The sequence below is a fragment of the Ammospiza caudacuta genome, chromosome Z (genome assembly GCF_027887145.1).
Source record: "Ammospiza caudacuta isolate bAmmCau1 chromosome Z, bAmmCau1.pri, whole genome shotgun sequence".
Lineage (NCBI taxonomy): Eukaryota > Metazoa > Chordata > Aves > Passeriformes > Passerellidae > Ammospiza > Ammospiza caudacuta.
Genome location: NC_080632.1, coordinates 87720232 through 87739489, shown reverse-complemented (window position 1 = coordinate 87739489; position 19258 = coordinate 87720232).

The window sequence follows — 19258 nt, the reverse complement described above, 5'->3', positions numbered from 1 at the left end:
CGGGGTCAGGATTCTAGCCAAAGCTCTGGATTCAGGAGACCTACACAGCCAATGTCACAGCTCACAGCCACCAAAGAGCAGGTGCCCTACCCTCCCTTCACACACACCCTCCACCACCACCACCCCAGCTGCTCGTGCCACATACCTCTGACTTCCACCACCTTTCCAGAAGTTACTGCAATCCAACAGCCCTGCAAAGACATGGGACACTGTCTACAGGTGGTGCCAGGGTGTACGAGAGAAAGCCACATCTCTTTCAGCAGTGCAAATCCACTGATTTGGGTGGGCTTGCTCCAGAAGCCATCAGCCTCGACTTCTTCTCCTCAGGTACAAGGTGGAGGTGCAAGTAAACTGCCCTGGGATCAACCACTGACACCAGCACCAGGTGAAGGTCCTCAGCACATAATAAGCACCAGCTGAAGGTCCTCAGCACATAATAAGCACCAGCTGAAGGTCCTCAGCACCTAGCAAGCACCAGCTGAAGGTCCTCCGCACATAATAAGCACAGTACCAGGTGAAGGTCCTTAGCATATATTAAATACCAGCACCATCTGAAGGTCCTTACCACATAATAAGCACCAGGTGAAGGTCCTCAGCACATAATAAGCACAGCACCAGCTGAAGGTCCTTAGCATATATTAAATACCAGCACCAGCTGAAGGTCCTTAGCACATAATAAGCACCAGCTGAAGGTCCTTAGCACATATCAAGCACAGCACCAGCTCAAAGTCCTTAGCATATAATATTAAATATATAATATTAAATACCATATAATATTAAATATATAATATTAAACACCAGCAGCAGCTGAAGGTCATTAGCACATAATAAGCACCAGTTGAAGGTCCTTAGCACATACAAGTCCAGCCTAGAAGCTGCAGGGGTGAATTCTTCCCACAAAATCCTAAGATGTAACACCAATTCCCTTCTGACAGATAAGCTCATTCAGCACTCATAGCATGCCTGGTGATATTTTCAAAACAAACCACACAAAATCCCGTCAGAAATCTGTTAACCGTACCTCCGAGCGCAAGCTGTGCCCCGAGGATGAGGTGCCTGCTCATCAACAGGTGCGGGGTCACAGTCCATGTTTGCTTCCCAGGAAAATGGCCTCTGTGAGGAGCAGAGGAGAACCTCGCGTTCCCATTTCTTATTACACAGCGCCCTCCAGCGGCCCGCCCTTCACATGACACCCAAGGAACGCTTATCCCCCTTCCCTAAGGCAGCAGCGGAACCACGGGCTGCACTACCGACACACCACCCTCAGAGGACAGGACAACAGCCAGGCGAGACAGGGCATCTCTGAATGGGGGTATAGCCTAAACTAACATTCCTCAGACCCTCATATTACTACAAGCCTCCTTCAATGTCTTTACATGAATTTTATAATAAAACTAGAATTTACTTAGTGTCAGCACTAGTGACCAAAACATGCCGATAACTCATCAAAAGCTGGTTTAAAATGCAGGCTGTTATAAAAATCTATTGACCTCCTGAGAACCACAGCCTATTTTGATATTCTGCCACACAAGAAGATATGCAAGTCCTGTCATTTATGAAATGCTTCCTTACCTAGACTTTTTAATCATCATTTAAGGTTTACATGCTAGCCCTGAAGCCAGTGCACTTAGAGTCTATAAAAACAATTTGGGGTCAATAAAAAAGTCACTATTCTGAATTGCTTATGCCTAAGACACTGTCAGAGCTGTAACCAAGGGAGGCCCCTCTCACACTCAGAAGGCACAGTGAAGCTTTTATGTAACTGGAATATTCAGAGCAGAAACAACAGAGCTCTCATTTAAAGGGTCTGTGTTCAGTGGTGGTGACAAAGGGCGCATCTTCTCAAGGAACTCAAGGGTTTTTTCACATAAAGCCTCCAGGTTTCAGGAACACAGTGGGCTGGGCTGGAGCTCATGGGGCCAGGGGCGCATCCCTGGGCACACAGGCCCCCCCACGCTGCCCCTTTCCACCTCACAGCCGAGGAGCCACAGCCACCCACAAGCTGCTTCTGCAGCACATCAGTGCCCTGGTCCTTCATCCAGCACTCTTCCAGGGCCACAGCACCCTGAGCTCCAGTGCTGCTCCAGGAGCTGAGCTGGGAATGAAGGGACATAACTCTGGAACCCCTCCCCAGCACCTGTCCTGGCAGGGGCTCTGTGGGCACAGCCTGGGCTCAGGAAACATCTCTGGCCGTGCCAGCACAGCGCAGAAGCCGGGTGAGCTGCAAGGTACAGCCTCACCACGAGACCACACAACAGGAAACGTCACCCAAAATCTAACTGCAACCATCTACAACACTGACACTGCCCAAACAACTCAGCATTGACATTACTTCCAAAGCTGATGGTTTGCTTCAAATGCAAAGCAGAGAGATCCGGGCCTGAACTCCCACATGTCACTGCTGCCACCAAGTCCAGGGAGGGAGGGAAAATCGCAGCCCTTTTCCTTCCCAGTAAATCCTGCTGATAATGAGCAATAACACCTTTTTGGGGCCTTTGCAGCCCCATCTCATGGGTCTGCTAACATGATACTCGAGTACTGGGAAAGAGACACCCTCAAGGGAGATCATTCCAGAGCAACAAATCCATCAGGAACATGTAAACACGAGGCACAAAAGCCAACCTCCCACATGCCTCAGTCTGAAACAGTTTGCAGACAGTTTACCCGTCACAGCATGAACTGCATTTCACCACAGCACCACTGCAGCAAATCCTGGCTTACTCCTTACCTTGATGCCAGATCCAGTACAGGTGAGCCTGTGCTTTCCTGTCCATAGGACTGTTTCCATCATACTCAGAGCTGGGTTTGTTTCCCTTTCCCCAAAGTGTGCCTCAGTAAAGCAAAGCACCACACAGGCTCCTGAGGTCCTGAAATCCTTTAGGATTCACTCTTCAGGCACAAGGCTTTGCCCAGCACAGCACACCAGAACAGGGATGAAAGGTTAGGCTACAGTGACTACACACAGAATTATTTATCTTGAGGCATATGGGATTGTATCTCGCACATTGAGATATTTTCAGGAACATAAGATCCTTTTGACAAATTCTAAGGCATAACAAAATGTCATCTCAGTAGGAAGCTTCTAATTCCAATTGACTCAATCACAAGTCACAGAAGTTGAACAGAACTTAAAAAGAGGTTCATATGTGAAACTGCTCTCTGCAGTTCCAGCAAGAATGCTGGAACTGCGGAGAGCAGTTTCACATATGAACCTCTTTTCCTCCTAATATTTTAAAGTATAAAAAGACAGTCTTCAAGGATCTTTTTTCTGAAGTTCCATTTTTTATTAAAGCAAACAAGTTCCAAGGAGCTGCAAGTTTTGCTTCCACCCAAGGACACTAAGAAAAGCAAAATGTGGATTTGTGGATTTGTGTGGGCAACATCTGACTCTCAAGAAACCCAAACTGAAACAAACAAGAGGTGCACTTCATTCACAAATATTTTCCACTACAAAGAGCTATAAGTTTTTATATACACTGATATTTAGAGATTGCATGAGAGTACCTAAGCTTCCAGAGCCCGTATAAATACTATTTCGCAGAATCACAAAGAGGCTGAGGTTGGCACAAGCCTCTGAAGGTCACCTGGCCCACCCTGGCTTAAGCCAGAGCTGGCTGCCCAGGCCTGTGTCCCAATGGTCCCAAACAGTCCCATGCATTGAACTCCCAACAGCCTCTGAGCAGCCTGGCCCAGTGCTGAGGTCATCCCGACAGCGAAAAATTGGCAGGGTATGAATCTGATTTACAACTCATTTTAACTAATTAATATAAAACACTTTACAGTTCAGGTTTACAAGGAGGCTGATCTATGAACACAACATCATCTGCCATGAAAAACTGCAATGGTTGGCTCATCCCCTGTGAGTCAGTGATCCCCAAATCCCCAAAGGCCTGGTGTTCCAACACCTGTCAGAGTGCTTGGGCAAAAGGGAACCACATTGGCATGGAAGGCAGCCCGTGCGCAGGGATGAGTGCAGGCCCACAGTGTGCAGACACGCCGGCACACGCAGCCGGGCCTGCTCCACGCCTAGCACACACACCAGCTGTGCAGCGGGAGGGAAGCCTGTGCCTCTGGTCTGCAGGAGAGATTGCTGCTTCTCTCTCTGGAGAGCCACTCTGCGAGTCCGGCTCGCATGTAAATCACTGCATTTTCCAATCAGCAAATGTGCCAGCAGTGGAAGCATTGCACAAGGCCAACTCAACGCCCTCCAAAACCCATCTACAACAGATCTGCAAACTGCACTTCAAACCCAGGCAGGAACAAAGGAAATGAATAGGCTGAATATGTCCACGTATGTAACTCAGCCTATCACAGCTCATAGAGCTCTGCTTTCCAAAAAATGATGAGCCAAGTCCAGGCCAATGCTAGAGGAAGTCATTACCCACAGGCCAGCGTGCAAAGAGCTGTCAGCACACCTTCCTCAGCCCACCTGAGCTTTACCTTCACTAGAGCTTTCATGCAGACATCTTCCTGAGAGAGACCATCCTCCCCTCCCTCCATGCTCTCCTCTGCCCATTACTAGAGACTCAACAGTGGGTCAGGCTCTCAGGGTCATGAAACTACAGCCCAACAGGCTCTAAGTATCACCTGCACCCTTCTCCATGCCACCCCTCCCTCAGACCCTTTTCCCTCTTTCTTCCATCCTATTTCCATTTGTGGACTCCCACTGTAGTTTTAGATGGTCACTGCTCTTCCTGAGAAGTGTCCAGCATCAGCAGATGCACAGCAAAGCCGGAGACAAAGCACAGTCTGCTGTCCCTCAGGCAGTGTGGCTGTGGTCATCACTGCAGCTGTGATATTGGTCACTGCTGAGAGACCAAAGCCTTTCTTTTCTCAGCAGCTCCTTTTCTAACAGCTTGGTTTTACCTCGGGAGGTAAAACCACATCTCCCTGCCCACTGCTCCACAGGCCAAGTCCCCAGCATCTGCTGGGGCTGAGCATCATGGTAGGAACAGCCCCTGCTGTCCCAAGATCCCTCCACCTCCAAGCCAAGGTGAGAGCAGCCAGCAGATTTCTCCCTGTATCCATTTCTCTTTAGCATTCTGTGCAAGTACCAGCATATGTCGAGGCAGGAGGCAGGGACAAAAGACACAGCCAAGCGCACGCACAACAGAAAAGGCAGCAGCCCAATTCCAGCGAGATGTTCTCAGCCACCTCCCTGGGACCTGGCAGGGTGGCTCCAGGTTTCCCTTTTCCTCACAGAGCACACTTGCTAATATAAGCACAAAAGCACCTCCGACCAAATGTCTTGGAATGCCCATGCTGGGCCAGCAAACCCCACTGCCTTTAGCTGTTTCCTAAGCGTGTGCAAACCCCCCAGCAGCAGCAGGCAAGATCACCAGAGGCCCTCTGGAGCCCAGGACCGGACAGGATTACCGCAGGGCAGCCCCGGAGCAAGCAGGGCCCTGCAGATGGCCCAGCAGTGGGCCCAGCTACCTGCAGCGTGAGGCAATGCACCGGAGCCGGCCCAAAGCTGCTCGGGGACTGGTGCCAGCCACCGCTGTGCTCACGCTAAGGCTTATGGAAACAGCCCAGGGAGGAGAAGGTTCTCCTCTGCCGTTGTGCTCGCTATCTACATCACCCAATGCTCCTGCAACGCCCTCTCCTCTCCCCTACCTTCACACACACGCAGAGCATTTGCAATCACTCTGCTCTCAGCTTTATAATTTAACAACAACAGAATGACACCCCCCCCTTACCAAAACACCCACTCCTGCCCAGGAACCTCCTTCCCAATGAGAATTAAACATTACAGTCATCCAGACCCGGTGCCGCTGAAATATACCAGGTAAGAAACACTGCCAGTTTCACAAGGCAGAGGATGTTTTTAATGTTTCTTCTACACTACAGACAGACTGACACATCAGCCGTTGTGTTCAGCCCCACAAAACCGGAAGCAATGCTGTTATAATTACTATTCACGCCTGTAAAAATAAAAGATATACATGCGTTCCTAACAGCCGATACCCCGAAACCACAGCCCATAATGCAGCCTTGTCCATTGCTGATGCTCTATGACACTGGCTCCTAAGAAAAGGAGCACCTGACCAAGGCAATGAAACAAAAAGGGCATTAAGTAAGATTTTTAACATTCACCTAAAGTAAACTGGACTATTCTCCTAATGCCTGTATGATTTGTTTGATTCTGCAGAAGACATCGGCTGATAAAGCCGGCACACGGTGATTAGTTATCGCGGGTCCTACCCCGCTTATCAGCTCCATCTGCATTGGGGCCAGGCTGTGTCTGACACAGTACCCGGCGCACCGGCCCGGCGGCTGCTCCGCTCGGGCCCCGCGGCCGCTCCCCTGGGGACACCGGCAGCGCTGCGGGGAGGAGGCGGAGAGGGGCGGCCGCCCCCGCCCGCAGCACGGCCGGCCGCGGCTCTTTGTTCGCCGCCGGCCCCACCGATGCACCCGCGGGCTCTGGGCGGCCGCACCTGCCTGGGGTGCGGGCAGCGCTGCCCGACCCGGGCCGCCCCCGGGCAAGTGGCCGCTGCGGGAGGGGCGCGAAGCCCTGAGGGGCGGGTAACGCTTGCCCTCCCGGACCGACCATCGACCTTCGCCCAGCTTCCGAACCTCAGCCATGGCTCCCGCCGACGGGGCCCCGGCACACCCCAACTCAGCCCGTCCGCGCCGACCCACCTCGTCCTCCGAGAGCCCGTACACCGGTTCCGTCGCCGCGGTCGCCATGGAGCCGCTCCCGGGCCCGCCGAGCCGCCCGCGCTGCCGCCGCCTTCTCCTGCTGCTGCCGCTGGCCCGCGGGCGGCGGAAGACGCCGGGAGCCGAGCCCGGCGGAAAGGGGCCGGGGGCGGGGCCGCCGGGGGCCGCCCGCGCTGCCGCCGCCGCCGCCGCGGGCCGGGGCTGAGCGCGGCCGCAGGCACGGGGAGCGCCGGCGGGGCGGGGAGAGCGCCGGGCCGGCCCAACAGCGGCGGGCGGGGCGCGGCACAAAGCGCGGGAGGGGCCCCGCTCCGCTCCCGCACCGCCCTGAGGGATGGGCGTGAGGGCCGTGAGGGGGCGCGAGGGGCCGTGAGGAGGGGGCGCGAGGAGCCGTGAGGGCGCGCGAGAGGGGGCGCGAGGGGCTGTGAGGGGGCGCGTGAGGGGGCGCGAGGGGCTGTGAGGGGGCGCGTGAGGGGGCGCGAGGGATGCGCGCGGCGGTGGGGGGGAAGAAAGGGGGGCGCGAGGGATGCGCGCGCGAGGGATGCGCGCGGAGCTGGCGCGCGGGGGCAGCGGGCGCGTGTGGGTGGCGCCCCCCAGTGGGCGGGAGCGGCGCCGCTGGGCCCGGACTGCGAGAGCGCTCCCCGGGCGGCACCGGGCCGCGTCCCGGGACCTGTCCCCGGGCGGCACCGGGCCGCGTCCCGGGACCTGTCCCCGGGCGGCACCGGGCCGCGTCCCGGGACCTGTCCCCGGGCGGCACCGGGCCGCGTCCCGGGACCTGTCCCCGGGCGGCACCGGGCCGCGTCCCGGGACCTGTCCCCGGGTGGCACCGGGCCGCGTCCCGGGACCTGTCCCCGGGCGGGCCGTAGCCCCTGTCCCGGGCCGTGTCCCCGTGCGGGACCGGGATGCGCAGGAGCGAAGCCCCCGCTGCTGGCGGCTCTCCAGAGCAGTCAGAGGTGGTCGCTCACTGTGGCATTTCTTCCCTCCCCATCACAAGTTTTAGGGAAACAAAGCACCGTGGGCACTTGGAGTGAGGGCACTTCTGGGCGAAATCAGGTCTCGCTTTAGCTCTGCATGAGGTTTTGATTTGCCTCGTGCCCCTGAGCTGGCTCTGCCCCAGCCGTGCCCTCCCTGTGCTAATCGCCCATTTATGATCTCTCACTGTCTCCTGCCAGTACGTGGTGCTTAAGTGGAGGCTGTTGAGGGAGTTCCATGGCAGCGGTGCCCGGACACGTTTATGCTCTGCCACATTTACCTTGACGTGCACAATGTGTCACCAAAGGCACGTGGGGCTACTGGCACGGGACAGATCTGTCACCACAGCCCAGCACAGGGCGGTTCTGGGCACTTCAGACAAGTGCCACTGGCTTCAGCAGCCCGCCTCTGTGTGCTCAGGTGCTTTGAGCCTCTTTCTGTTCCACAGAGCTGAGCAGAACGGGAAAAAGGAGAGATCCCACGGCAGTCTGTAGGCCAGAAAGTGTTTTCCCAGCCTTTCCAAAGCCCTTTGTGGGGCAGGAAGGATGTGACCTCTGCCCAGGCAGCAGTGCCTCGGAGCTGATAAAGTCCAGCCTGGGGAGACATCAGCCTTTGCACTGCCCCGTCCCTGCTGGCCATAAAGCACACGTGGTGCAGGCTGGGCTGGGCAGGGCAGGGCAGGGCAGGGGCTTCCCCAGCAGCACGGCCAGGCTGCTCCTGTTTGCCTGGCCAAGGCCAGCCCTGGGATGGTGGAGCCCACAGGAGCACCTGGCACCGGGCTCACTCCACATTCTCTCTCCAAGATACATTCCCTTTGGTTCCTCTTTGTTCCAAGCTCAGCAGATCATTGCCAGCTCTGGATGTAGCTTTGCCCCCCTGCTTTACACTCACCTACTCGGTTGCCTTAGCAGAAGCATCTCTGCCACCTCTCATCCCCTGGATGCCAAGGATTTCAGGAGTCCTCTCATTCAGTCCACAAACACACCTCCGTTCTTTGCCTCTCATATCTGTCTGGGCTGACACCAGGAGGTGGAAACCATCAGGAACCTGCATGTTCCTATCCAAGAATGTTGGTTTCTGAAGGGCAGAATGAAAAAGAAACAGTTGTTGTAATTCAACATCTGTAACTGGACTGTAATCCCGGCACAGTAAAGATGGTGATACATGGAAATCTCAGAATCCAGATCTTTTCTGCAGCACATGTTCATGTCCCTCTGAAATCACGTCCATGGCTTTTCCCTTGCACCTCTCAGCACTGGGCTGCTGTGGTGCACATTCAGCCAGCATTCCCACCAACAGCTGCTCCCCAGGGAAAAGTACACCTGTGCAGGAGCAGGATGGAAGGATCTCTGAGGCCAGAGCAGAAAATTAGCACCACTAACAGCTCACTTGGGTTGCAAAGCTTTAGTATCAAACCCAGGCTGAAGATTGCTTGTTTGTTTGCCGGTGCATGTCACATGCATAATTCCTCTTTGGAATTGTGTTTACAGTGATAGATGGCCCTGGAGAGACGTAATTCATGTGATAATGCCGACATCAGAAATCTCCAGGTGCAGCTCGGATGATTTATAACTGGCCTCTTTATAGACCCAAGCCCCATGAATTATTTACAATTTTCTGAGACAAATAGATTTGGTGTGTCTTGGGGCTGGCGGTTCTCCATCCACCTGTGCAGGAGGGGAGCAGTGGCAGTGGGGATGCAGCAGCTGCCCCCGCTCAGCAGGGCTGGATGGCCATGGGGACATGGGGACAGTGTGGGGCGAAGGCTCCCTGGGCCACATCTGCAGGGACTGCTCCACTGCCTCCCTGGAAACTCCAGGCACCCTGAGACAGAGGTGGTGTTACCTGAGCATTGCCGTGTGTTCCTTTGGGAGCTCCAGTGAAACCCCGGTGGAACGCTGAGAGCTCAGCCTTCCCCAGCCTCGCAGCCACTCTGCCCTGCCAAAGCTCAGCCATCCCCAGCATTCGTGGCTGCTCCTTGTTCCCTGCTGGACTTAGCTGTACCAGCTGTTACCCAAACACTGAGAGATGCTACTTAGAAGGTCACTGTAACATGCCAGTAGGGAGACTTTACACTCTAAATCCCTCGTACTTTTAATCATCTACTGACAGCAGACACAAAGAGAATCCAAATAAACCATGATCTTCCCAAATACAGATGGTTTGGATTTTAGAGAATTGGCTTGAACAGATTAATAGAGCCCTGACCTAAGCAGAAAATGCTCTTTAGGAAATGAGCTGGATGCTTCCAGCTCACCAAACAGCATTATGAGAGCAAACTGCTGCCAGAGGCTGCCCAGAATGACTTGCTTTTTGCTGTTCAATTTATCATTTATTTATTCTCAACAGCTCTGGTGAAATACAAAATGGGAGTGCAGAGGTGAAAATCACCCAGACAAGGTTCCCTTTGGTTCGATGTGGCACCAGCTGCACATGGAGTTTGGTGATTCCTGTATCTTTTAAATTATTACTGCACTTCAGTGACTGCCAAGGGGTATTTAAAATGTTCTATTCACACTGTATTACTCATTCCAGTGAACTTAACAAATCATAAAAGTATAGTGGAAAGGTACAGATTTTATCTGATTGGCTCTTCCGTCGTGGTTTAAAACAGGATTTTGTGATTTCTGCAGAGGAGGAAATAAAATCTGCATCACACTGGGCTGAAATGAGGCTGTGTACAGACACACCTCAGCATCGTTCAATATTTAATGGTGTTACTTAACAATTTTTTGCTGAAAAAAGGCTTTTCCCACTGCAAAGCTTCTCGCTAGTGATGATTTTTTTCCTTCCTTCTGGAAAAATTTCATAAGAAATGTTAATATTTTATCAGGTTGCTGTTGGACTAACATAATTGCCTCTGTGTTCTCAGTATATACCTTCCTTGAAGCATTATTGAAATGGCTGGGGGCTGAGCATGGTTCAGAACACAGAAAACTAGTAAAAGATTAACTATTTAAAAATATGTCAGTATTTCATAATGTATTATTGAGAATGTCATAGAAAAAAAGCTATAAGCCAAGTTGAATCAAGCTCCCACCAAACATAAATTGTTAATTGTTGCTCAGTTCCCAGAGACAATATAACACTGCAGGCATGAGCAAGGAAAGAAAGATTAACCCTGGAGATGTCGAGAGAAGCCCTGTGTTTCTGTCAGTACTTGGCAGTTTACAGGAAAGGAAAAACCCAACATTTTGGGGCTATTTAAAGAGTAATAATAGAATTGCACGAGGTGTGGTGCCACAAGGCTTTGGACAGGGCTGCTAATTGTTCTGGAAGGCCTTTGATATAGGCAGGGGCCTGTTTTCCCGACAATTCCTTCCAGCTCAGTGTCCCACAGCATGGAAGTGTTCTGGATAGTGTGGGAGTGGAGGGGCCAGGTGCCCAGGGAGCGGTGCTGTCACAGGGCAGGGGTTTTTCTTCCGGCTCAGTGCTTAACCTGGCGATGTTTTACCTTGTTTAGCCCATGAGCAATCCAAATGCCACGAGATTTGTTCTGTGGACTCTTCCTTTCACTTGGATTTCACATTCTGTCTGTGTTCGTGGGGATGTGTGTGGTACTGAGGGTCACAGGCAGGCATCCCTGGGGAGGACAGCAAAAGAGACAAAGAGGAAACATGAAACCTGAAGCGTGTATGAAAGTAAAGTTGCTGAGGTTCACCCAGCTGCGAGTGACACTCACCGTCTGGGTGGGTGGCAGGAGGGAGAGCATCCAGCAGACCCAGGGCTGATTGCTGGGGCTGGAGTCAGCCTCAGGAGCTTTCCACAGCTGCCATGGCAATATGGGTGCTCAGGTGAGTCACGGGGGCCTGAGTCAGGCCAGAGCCTCTAATCTTTGGGGCATCTCCCGAGCAATGCTGTCCCTCCTGTTCCACCACACACAAACCTCTGCAGGCACAGGAGCTCTCCCTAGTGCTCCCGGGGCTGCTCCCCTGAGGGAGGAAAAACCCCAGACCTAAAACACTGCTGCAATTAACACTCAGGCTCGCCATGCCTGGTCTCTTGTCTCTGGAACTGGCCAGAGTGGAAAATTACCTCCTTCTGTTGGCCTCTCTAGAATTCTGTCATTTGATTTCCCCCGGTTCTTATGGTACATAAGGAGTAAGTATCAGCTGTCCATGTTCTCCAGGGATTTGTGCTTTTACAGGCCCTTTCCTGCTGCAAATCTGCAGCACATCCAGTCCCTCCAAGATCCCCAGCTTTCCCTAACCTGTGAGAGCTTTCAAACAATCCATTTCAGTTCCAAGCATTGCCTTTGCAATCCTCATCCCCTTTTCCTGCCCTCCCAGCCCGTTACAGGGTGGCACTTTGGGAGCTAGAGCCATGACAAACACCACCCAGAGACAACAGACCTGCACCTTCCTGTAAAGCACTTTTTGGCTGTGGATTTGGTGCTTGCAGCACTGGACTACCCCCCCCAACATGGCTTTTCTTAGCTCACATCCTGCTGAAGCTGGTGTGCCACCTGAAGAGCTGTCACCACCCCAACACAGGCCACGGTTGCCTGTATTGCTCATTCTATGCAGGATTATCAATGGGAATTTGCACTAGAACCCCTCTCTGCAGACAAACTGGAGAGCTCTGGGAAGGAGCCCAGCTTTTGTAAATCCTCTATCATTCCTGCCCCAAACTGTAATCAGCACAGCCACCCCACCTATCCCACTGGAATCCCAAATCAGCATGCATATCTCCTTTCAGGGTGGAGATTTCTCCTGCACTTTGGGTTTCGTAACCCCAGTGTTTGGGTTGCAGCTGACAATCATTTCTCCTGTGTCTGCAGGGCACGGAATGGCTTCTCCCATTCCAAATGCCAGGTGCCTCACAGCAGCTTCCTGGAGGTTTACCCAAGTTAGGACAAGTCCTCCTCCTCGGGGAGGTTTTGGAAGCATGAGGATAGATATTCTCACAATGGGCTGTCCCTACTTTTAATGTCATCTTTTTAAAGGAGAATTTGTTCCCTTACCTCAAACCCAGACAGCCTCAGGATTTTTGCTTCTTGTAGAATTGAAGGCAGATCAAACTCACAGTCCCACCTAGCCATGCCTGAAGGAGAAATAGGAGTTATCCCCAAGACATGACCTTTAGAGTGTGTGACAAGCATACAATTAGTTAACAGCCAAACTGCTTCAGTGGGGTTTGGCAAGAGATGTTAGCCCCCATCTTTGTTCCTGTTCAAAAGAGAGAGGTTTGGTATCCCTCTCTCAAAAGCAGCCACGAGCTTTACCATTTCTGTGCCTTCATCTCAGTTGTGTGAATTCAGACAAAACTGACACCTGAAAACTGCTGTAAGAAGCTTTCAACCATTTCCATACAGGGCTATAAAGATGTGGGGCAAAAGTGTCTTTTTGTGGTTTCCTTCATGTGATGTCCCCAGATCAAATAAAATCTTTTAGGAAATACCTGCTCTTTAATTAAACATGCTCATTAGAAGAAGGATAATAATAACCTGGAGACCCTGGAAGGTCCTTAGGCACAGAAAGCAACAGCATCCCTGTTAATGGGGTGGAAGATTTGGCTCCAAGCCCATGAAATGCTTGCCAGGCTGTGGCACCCATCCCATCAGCTCGCACTGAGGCATTTGGATACTCCTATTCAATGAGCTGCTTGGTTCCATTCGGGTTTGTGTTGGTTTTTAAGCAGAACAGGGAAGGAGAGGAGGGAACAAACTACACCAAGCAGAGGGAAACAAGAGGGATTAGTTAGAGGAGAACTGGGAGGAGAGTAGTGAGCAAAAGGGTGAGTAGGAGGAAAATCAATTGGAGCTGTAGGCGGGGAAGAGGTACATAAAGCCATGAAGATGGCACCAGATTAGAGTCGTGAGTCAAGCACTAAAGCGTGAAACAAATCTCCAAAGGGTATCCCAGGCTCTTCTAATTCACACAAAAACTTGGGGAAATAACCCCTCAGCCAGAGGCCTGTTACACAAACCCATTATTCATCATGTGCAGTGAGTAGTGCTCCAAGGTGAGTCATGGAGCTGATGCACACCTCTGGGGTCAAGTGGTGGCACAGGTTCCAAATGGGCCCAAAATACAAGGGAATAATAGAATGGGATTAAGAATTGTGCAAAAATGTAAAAATTGAGATTACTTTGAAAGTAATTACTCACCCTGAAAAATGAGGAATTGGTATGGTTTATACTTACAGAGCCAGCTTAGGCTCTGAAGAGGAATCAGTTCAATCCACCCTGCCTCTGACTTACACTCATGGACATTGTTCCTCAATCAACCACATAGACAGCAGAGACACCCTGGCAAACTAAAAATGCCCAGTGCCAGATTACACAAAACTGTGATGTTTCCTCTTGCTGTAAAACCTTATCTGCCTTACTATTTATTCCTGTAAGGGTACACTTGATAGCACCCTCTAAATTTCTGGCAGCCCTGGATGAAACTCAGTGCTGAACTGGCTGAACATCATGTGGACACTGTTCTCCTGGTGCTGCCATGCTCATCTCCATCTGGTACGCTGGGAAGAGGAGCCAGAAGGATGCAGTGAGTGATGCCTCCTCTTGCCAGAAGAACCTCCAGGTAGCAGAACATGCTCTCCAGGGATGGGATCACATACCTCATGTACTCAAAGGAGCAAACTCCTTCTCTGGCACAGAAAGATCCAGAGATGAATCTTCATCAGCAAGGAAGACGTACAGATCTGTCAAAAACACCATCTGAGGCTACCTGAGGTTCAGAAGATTGGCATTTCTGTGCCAGACAAACATGTTTTGCATTTCTCTTCATAAATTCTGAGCACAGTCATTTCTGCTGACGCTCACAGGGATGGTAACACATGGCAGAGGGAAGCTGGGGACAGCACAGCTCCATCCACCCGAGTGAGGCTCCTTGGATCTTCTCTGGCAAGACAACAATTTGCAGGAGTTCTGAGAGCAAGAATAGGAAACAGTAATCAACCAGAACCTAAATGTGTTGTTTATCTGAGGGTACAAGGTGAACACTGCAGGGAGCCCGATGCCCAGCCTCCCTAAACAAGAGCCAGGAACAGTTCTCCAGGGATGTGTTAAACTACTCCAGAGTAAGGCTGGTAGCTGGCATCTGTCTGAGCCTGTGCAGCGACTTTTCTTGCGGAGTGGGAGGAGGATTAGTGGAGGGAGAAGACAGGCACGGGGAAGGTGCTGTGTGTTGCCAGAAGCTGCAGCACGTGTGGCTGCGTGGGTGGCTGCACATCCTCGGGAGTCCCCGCGGACTGCGGCGGGCGCTGCTGCCCTCCCATCAGCCAGAGCTGGGGGCTCCTCCTGCGGGCACACACCTGCAGCACAAACACACCGTGCGCTTGTTTGCTCCAAACAGCAGCGCTTCTGGAGGGGCTGCATCCATTTAACGCAGATGTGCCTACATCAAGATCGCTGGCACTTTTATAGACCAACACACACAAAGCATAAATCACATTTACCAGCAATCCAGTGCTAGGCATTTCCACTCTGCTTACTTTGGGAGTTTAATCAAATGAATGCTGTCACCATCTAACATCATTAATCAGCCATTTAAAGCAGTAATGGGGGCTTAAAGTAGGATGAGTGAGTGAATTTCTAGTTAGCACATGCTTCTCTGCATATTAATTTTAAGTCTTGAATAGAATCATAAAATATCCTGAGTTGGAAGGGATCCACAGGGATCAGCAAAGTCCAACTCCCAAAGTCCAAGGAGAGGGTGACCTCTCCTTGCCCTCGTTCTGTTTCAAATCAATCTTTGCCACAGCTCCACATGAGCTCTGCCCAGTGATTCCTTTTCTGGAATACTTTCCCTTTAATTTCAGGCCTCAAGCCACGTCTCTAGGGAACAGCATTTCAAGTTCCACAAGGCACCTTCCTTGGTGCAAAGACCAAAGGGATTTTTTTTCCTGTGTATACAGAGCCTGCGAAAAAACCATGGGAGCTCTAAGCCAGGAAAAGAGGAAAAGGATAAAAGGATGCTTTGGCAAGTTATAAATATGTATATATATATATATATATGTGTGTGTATATATATACATACAGTGTGGCCACTTTATTGTAATGCCTCTATTATATATATACACACATACATGTATATATAAATATATATATATATGTATATACACATCCATAGCTATTGGTACAAGCCCAGTCATGAACACATTACATAAAATGACATTGTGAGGTGGCTAAAAGCAGCCACTTCCCTCAAAAACAAACAAACTGACTCACTTTCACATGTCCCTGGTAAAGCAGAGGGATGCTGCTCATGACGGATAAACGCGGTGGGTCCTGGGGACAGCTGCCTTGCCAGTGCCAGCAGAGCTGTGGGGTCCCTGGCAGGACGTGGCTGCTCTCCAGAGGCTCCTCACCTGTTCCTGTGTGCAGGGAGCCTTTGCTGGAAATGTATGCACAGAGCTGGGTGTTCTCCCTGCACACTGCTCCTGCCACAGCGTCGCAATAACAATCCACATAACCTGGTGTTCCTTTTGTGTCTCAGGCCGCTGCTTCCCTGCCCAGACACGCTGCCCATGTGCTGAGAGAGCAATTGTAGGGCAGAATAATCCATTAGGAGCATCTGGATGCATACCCTGCAGCCACAATCTGTCTTTGGTGTTCTTATTTTCTTCTCCTTAATTGTATTCCTTGCCTGCTGCTGTGTGAGCAGCATTTCAGTGGAATCACTTCACTAGGACATATCGCTTGGAGTTGCTTCAAAGATGATTTAATCTTTGCACAATGCTTTGAATTCATAAGTAATATTATTGCAATGCACCTTGCTGTCTCCTGGAGGATTCCCCTACTGCTGAGGATGTTCATGGAATTACAGCTAGAATTGTCTGGCAGACTGGTTTCTCCCCTCTTTTTTTGCATGCCAGCCAGTCAGGAGAACAGCAATGTGCACTATCTGGGATAACATCCCAAAGTAAACGCCCTCACAAAGGGCTCTGAGTAATGTTGTAGTAATTCCTGATCACAGAAGTGCCTCCAGGGAAACATGAGATGGATTCTCTCTTCAAACCACATAAAATAATAGCAGGGTTTTGTTGCTGCTCTAGTCAAGCCAACACACATTCCCTTCTCTCAGAAAGTATGAAAGCAGCAAATTGCCCCAAATGGGCCTGGTTTTGTGCAGACAACAATGCAAGTCATAAAATCAATAATATCCCAAAACAATCGCCCAGAGCTGAACAATGGGATCCACTGGGTGAAAGCTAAGTAGAAATAATGCTCCCTTAAGGAAAGACTCCTCACAAATCACAGAAGACAGGATGCAGCAAGGAAGAGTGACAGCCAGAAAAGCCAGAATTTTGATTTGTGGCAACACAGACTCATAGGAAGAGAAAAAAGGAAAAGAAAATAAACATTCTACTGTAAAAAGACAAACAAACAAACCCCTAAAACAAACCAAAACCAAACCAAAACCAAAACAAAACCCACCACTATAAAAAAAAACAAACAAAAAAGTCCAAAACAAACAAAAAAAACAACCAAACAAGAAAATGAGAACTTCCTAAGTGTACTCTGGTGGGAACATTTCCATGTTCAAAAGGGTTCAGAGACCATTCTGTGAGCAAAACTCACCTTCCCACTGAAATTCCAAGTGAGAACCTGAGAAGGAATGAAGTGTGTGAGCAGCGCAAGGCTTCAGGACTAAATCAGTCCCTCAGCTCTTCTGGGGAAAGGAAATTCAGAAAGGAAATAGGATGGAAAGAGGCACAGAACTCGGGTCAGTGACTTTCAGTTCCTCAGTCTTATCCCTCATTTCCAAATACCCTGCAAGACCGCGAGTACATTGTACTACTCTGACGCATCATCGTGCCGGCAGCATTTGTCATTTCCCAGATCCCAGGGACTGCATTCCCTGCCAGCCTACTCCTGAGTGACAGCATGTAGACCTAGCGCTTTTACAGCATTGTTTTGGAGCCAAATGTGCTGTCAGGAGCGCAGCGAAGCTGGAGCAGCAGCAGCAGCTCGGTCCGTGCTGTCCCACAGAGCTCACGGCCGGATTCAGCGGTGTGGTTCCCCATCTGTTGGCAAAGCCAGGAGTAACACTGGAGCTCCTCAGGAACACACATTTGGATCCAGATGGAGTCAAGGGCCCCATTCTGTGTCAGCCCCTGATTTCACAGCTTGGGAAAAGGGCTATTCTCCACATGGGAAACATCCCTGCCGTGCTTGGAAGAGAGGTTTTACAGAAACATGGGCTTGTATAAAATCCATGGATTTGATGGGTCACAGCCAGAAAGAGGAATGCACAGGAAACATCTTTTGAATAGCTGGAGTAGGAAAAATCTCCACACCTGCATGTGCTTGCCATGAAGTTTGTGTTAGGGTTTCTGTGTGTCTGTAAGCACGAGAGGATCCCTTATCCAGGGCATAACGAGGCACACTCCAAGTGCAGCCGCTGCTCTGTCTTTGTGGAATTCTCTGCTGGGCTGCACTAACCCCAGCTGTGGTAATTAACAATTCACTCAGAATGGAGCCTGATTTAAAGCTGAGCTCTCTCCAGCAAGTGCCAGGCGTGCAGCAGAAAGTACCGGGGCACAGAAAAGCTCCCTGGAGAAACCTGTACCCAAACACACGAGTGTCGTTCTAACGTTCCTGTTCCTAGAAGAACTTCTAAGGTCTGGCACAACATGCACCCGCCTTTAACTGATCCAGGGACCATATTCCATCCGAAATGTTCCCACCCTGCTGCGTGAGGAGGCACTCGGGCACAGGGATCCCTCTGCCAAGGGGTATCTCCGGAGCTGTGGCTGCTATTGATCTGTTGGTTCCTTCTCTCTTAGATATTGATGTTAGCAAACTGAAACTTCCCAAAGATCTCGGCTCAGCCTTCTTGACACTGAAACAGGGCTTTAGCCTAGGAAGGCCCCTAATCTATCAATTTTATCTGCAAATTTTTAATTTAAATGGGGAGGAAAAAAGGAAAAAGCAGAAACCCTCCACATTTTAATATAGAAAGGCACAATTCTTTCGGCATGCAGAATTGCCACCATTTATTTTCTGCCTACAAACTATACAAGCTGCAGCATCTGCCCTTTCCTCAAATTAGTAATTTTCAAAATTGCCATCTAAATTACTTTTGATTCCAGGTTAGCTGAAAGGTATAGAGAATTAAACTCTTTCCCCCCATTTGGATTAATTGATAGAGAAAAAAAACAGGGAGAGGATTGCTTAGAAAGACAATCTGCATTATACCCTTGTTTCTGCATATTAGGAAATGACTCAAATAAGAATGGGAATAAATAGGTGTGTTCAGAGCTGATTAAATACAGAATTACTGATATGTATAACCCTTTCTACACAGTTGTGTCCCAAACCCTGACAAAACAAGACAAACAGGAATAGAGGCTGGGAAGGAGAGAAGCAGCAGTGGGACAGAAAGGAATGTTGCTATTTTGGGGTGAAGGGGCACACGTGAAAGATGAGAGTGAGGAATAAAGAAGAGGATGGAGGAGAGAAGTCCCGAGGCAGAACTGGAAATACCTGCTGGAAGGGACCAAGAGCAGGGTCTGAGCAGGGTCTGAGCTGGATGCTCCTCCTCATGGCCCCAGTGTGGGGAACAGCTGCTGTTTCCCTCAGACACGGATCTGTACTAAGCGTAAAACTAATATTTGGGCCGGGCCATTAGTCACTGTTAAGGGGCCCTTTTATCTGCAGTGATCTCCTTCCTGA